Source organism: Gobio gobio (genome assembly GCF_949357685.1).
Source record: "Gobio gobio genome assembly, chromosome: 15".
Lineage (NCBI taxonomy): Eukaryota > Metazoa > Chordata > Actinopteri > Cypriniformes > Gobionidae > Gobio > Gobio gobio.
In genome coordinates this window covers 16,560,962-16,565,658 of record NC_137108.1, presented here as the reverse complement: position 1 = coordinate 16,565,658, position 4,697 = coordinate 16,560,962, and the positions used below count along the sequence as shown (strand labels likewise).

At 32.7% G+C, this 4,697-nt stretch overlaps 1 long non-coding RNA gene across 1 annotated transcript; it reads left to right on the top strand.

Moving 5' to 3' along the window:
- The first annotated feature begins 653 nt into the window (after nucleotides 1–653).
- Nucleotides 654–2,111, top strand: LOC307138183. The gene is made up of 3 exons (XR_013818003.1): nucleotides 654–761; nucleotides 1,313–1,446; nucleotides 2,031–2,111. It is a non-coding gene; the product is annotated as an uncharacterized lncRNA (long non-coding RNA).
- The last annotated feature ends 2,586 nt before the right edge of the window (nucleotides 2,112–4,697 follow it).

The following is a 4,697-nucleotide window of genomic DNA, read 5'->3' as shown; positions in this document are numbered from 1 at the left end:
GAAAAGTTTATATTATGTCCAATGTATTCTTTAAAATGATTACAAATTGGGCCATTGGGGAGGTCTCTTCACACCTCATGACCTACCTCTGTTTGCAAGAGTGGAAATGCTCACATAACATCAGATATTCAATTATTTTGTCATCATTTGCACTGCTGATAACGTCCCGTTTGCATGTAAATAATTTACGTGATCAAAAGATTAAGTGAATAATCAACATTTTTAAACAAAGTCATATGTGCTACTAAAAATATACTTTTAATAATGGAAATGCACACTTATCAGTGAACTTGTTTCATAAATGTATTTAACATTTAATTATGCAACACTTTTTAAAGAAAGAAACAGTTATGTATGAAATCACAACTTGCATGCAATGTAATGAAATTTCCTTTCTTTCTGTTTTGCAGGATTACTTGCAGATTACTTTTATGAGCCAACCCTCACAAGAGCTACTAGTTAGTTGTAGTGAATCTTGCCATAATCAGGTAAATAATATTTTTAGTATATCAGTATTTACTCATGAAATGCTCCCCTGAATCGTATGTAAATTCATTTTATTGTAACTGTCTTAATTTATATGTTTCAAAAACAATAGTAATTGCACATAGAGTAAGTGAGACTTTCTTGTTTTACAGCAGAGAAGAAAGACCAGACCCTTATATCGAAGCAAGCTAATCGAATAAGTCCTTTGTTTAGGGTGAGGAAGGAACATGGCCATCTTGTGCCCAAAGACGACAGAAAAGTGCGCAAGTCCATTGGTATGTCTTGTATTGATGTATTGTCTTGCTTTAATATGTAGTACAGAATTTGATGTTGATCTCTCAAAGGACAGCTGTGATCATTCTTTCTATACTCTGATAAAATACACACCATTATTCATGTCTAAATCTTTTTATAACCCCTAAAATGAGCAAATTAGGTTCTGTATCTTGGATTTATCTAAAATGGTAAATATTTGTTTCCCTTTTTGATACAATTATTATTAAAATGATTGCCTTTTAGCATAAAGGCTGGAACACTTTTGGCCTTCAATTCTTAAAAATGGCACCATCTGTTTGTCTTAGATAAAAGCAGACATGTATTGAAGGGTTAAAAAAAGCATTTAGTTGGTATAAACTCCAGGTATTTCTCTATTGTTTTGTAGACCATGGGTGGTTCTGTGTAGCTTTGGAAGATAATGAGTTGTGGCATATATTAGGAATCAAATAGTAAATGTTCTTTGAATTATGTGAAATATCTGGTTAGTTTTTTGGCTTGAAACAAGGCTTTATACTCCACAGACTAAAACACATTGCATTTGTGTTTTAAGATGGATAGCAAGAGAAGGCACACACTTCAGAAGATTCTACAGGAAAAGACTAATGTGCAGCCAAGGAGGAATACAAGAGGCAAAAACTCCAGTCTCTGAGAACTATGCATGGCCATGGGTGCTTCATAAGCATGGTAAGTCTTGTGCCTCTGTACCTATTGTATTGCCGTATTTTAACAATTTTACATTGTGCAGGCTATCACAAGTGATGCTCTTGAAACAAGTGACAGAAGAGTATGTTGTCTTAAAAGAAATCTAGCATCACTGGCAAAGGCTAAGAAGAGACCATGCCTTTCTAAAATATATTTTTAAAGATCTGCTGTTTAAAAGGTTGCTGTTGATATGGGTAAAATATTTTTTGTCAGTACTTGGCTAATATAATGTGCTGCAATATTATATACATAATGCTTCAATGTGTATATTATATAATGTACTGACTGCGGCTTTGTAAATTTAAATTAGGAATGGGCAACTCTGGGCCTTTTGAAATGGAGAGTTTGCCTCCAAGACTAATCGAGCATGCCTGGAATTTGTAACTAAAGTCTTCAGGTATACTTATAGATAATTATAGGCAGGTGGGTTTGAGGTTGGAGCTAAATCTGCAGGACAATGGATGCTGAGGGCCAGAGTAGCCAACCACTGCTTAAATCATGCAGAACATATGCTAACCTGACTACATTAAACTTAATTTGAATTGTGTTTTTTCTTTTACTTTAAGACCAGGACTGGAGAATGCCTGACAATGGGATGTTACAACTTCTTCCTCTGGTTGAGAAAAGGCTACACCACATCAGTGACCACATCATCTGTTTATCAGTTATACACTGTAGGGTACAAGTGGGCAAACTGTTTAGAAGAAGAAGAACAGGATAGAACATGAACATGATAGAGGGAAGAGCAAGAAACCAGTCTAGCTGTGATAATGAATCATTATTTTTCAACACAATATCAAATCTGTTTTCTGTATCATAGTTGACTGGATGGGATTCTGTGGCACTCATTTGTGTGGCTTCAGCAGCTGTGAATGGATTAATATGATGTTAATGTATTTTTGAAGACCCATTTTTATTTATCTTGAATCTAATTTTTCTTTATGCTACTTTATCAACTGTATACTGTATCCTCCAATAAAGAGTTGAGTGATAAAGTATGGTGAATATTGTGTATGGTGTTTTTAAAGTAAATACACATTTTATGAGTTGATTTAGGTTATCAAAGTAATTAACAATATTATTTTACTTGAAACATAAACATTTTTCACCTGGTTATATTATATTTGGTACAACAATGCACCAAAAAGTTGTATTTGCATGCTGTGACAATATGCCAGTTTTTAGTGAAATAAAGGGAAGGATTTCAAACACTTCAAGCTTAACTGACGATGATCCATGTTGATAAATCTGGTACATTAACTACTGCAATAAAAATTAAAGCATGCACATTACCGATGTCAGGTACGTGAAAATACATACAATTTTGGCAATGTCTCTTGTTATTTTACTTAATGGTGCATTGTCCTATATTTAATAATAATAGTGAAGTGTAAATCTAAATAGTTTTTGTTTACACTGGAAACTGGATAATGGCAAGTTGTTTTGGGTTCATCCATTATATTTATGGGTGTTTATCCATAAAAGAAAATAAATATTAATAATTATATTACATTTCTTTCAAATATTTCTGTATTTCATCAGATGGTCTCACAATACCCATCAAAACCTAATACAAGCATGATGTTAGAATAGAAAAGAGAAAATACTCTGATATTTAAATGTGACTCAAAGTTTGTTGTCCATGATGAGGAAAATAGATCTGTGTATGTTGTACTGCCCTTCCGCCCTCAGGGACCCAGTAGAGGCCCCTGGAAGAGCAAAAAAAAGCACATTTCAAATGGCTGTTACTCAAAGTCTGGTTAGCGTATCACAGAGAAAATTGGCAGGACAACTGCTTATGCTATGTTTACTAAATAATGTTGGGCACAGTTTTCAGACAGATATGGAAAGCTGGCATAAAGGTTTTCTAAAAGTGCTCACAGTAAAATATCAAATTTCAGCCTGCCCCTCATATATGTCATAAAGGTTTACACAATGAACATAATTAGATATCCAGTTGTCCATTAAAGATGTCATTTACTTAACATTTATTGTCTCGTTATTAAACGTTTTAAACTACATTACCCATATACCTTTGTCAGTGTATCAATGCAATGGGAAACATGGCGCTGTAGTTCATTGAAGTGTGCAGAAATGCTTAGGGTTAGGGTTGGGATCTCGGTAAAGGAGTAATTTCTCACAACATAGCGACACTTTATAGTTAACTTAACGTATTACTAACGTAACAATAACACCAAAACATACTTTGTAACATGAAACGCCGTTTTATATCGGTTAAAAGATAGTCCAATCACAGCGAGTTCTGCGATAAAGTCCTAGCCAATGACAACGGAGCAGAACAGAGGCGTCACACTTACTTGTCCATTTATGGAAAATGATGACAGATCTCATCCGGTTCCAACTGAAGGGATATCCTTAAATACTTAATATTTAGGCTGCTAAATATTTATTTCTTCTAATTAATTAATACAACTCACATTTTAAAACAAAAATCTCCTTTGTGTGGTTAAACTGATGCATAGATATATATGGAAGAGAAACCTTTCTCTCTCTCTCTCTATATATATATGTGCGTGTGTGTGTGTGTGTGTGTGTATTTATATATATATATATATATATATATATATATATATATATATATATATATATATATATTATATCACTTCTTTATGCCATCGTTCACCATCTGAACTCATGGAATTAAAATAAATGTAACAAAAGCATAATGAATGCACACAATTTTGTAAGCATATTCCAATATTTAATGTCAAACAGTTTAAATACCAATGTAGCGGCCAAACTACTGCACAACAGTATAAAATAACTATGCTGCGGTACAAATAAAAGAAATGAGGTTAAACTTTATCTGAAAATATATTGGTTTCTTGCCTTTAAGAAATAAATAGGCAAAAACATTAAGAACATTTTACATTCTCAACTTTAAAACTATATAAACTATATCCTTGTGAGTATTGTTCACTTCTATTGTAACTAAATGAAAGGCCAATTCAAATAGTTAATGATTATTATAAATGTTAACCATTTTCAGTAAGAAAATGCTTTAATAAAATACATTCCTGTTACATTTACATTAGCAAGGTAGTGATATAATGATACCATATATTTAGTTATGGTGGACATTTACTATAGTGAATACTATCCCACTGTAATAAAAGGTTTAATGAATACATATTGATTTCAAAAGGTGTTCACTCTCACTCTATCTTCATTTGTTCAAACACTGTTATACAAATGCATATATATGCAAATAT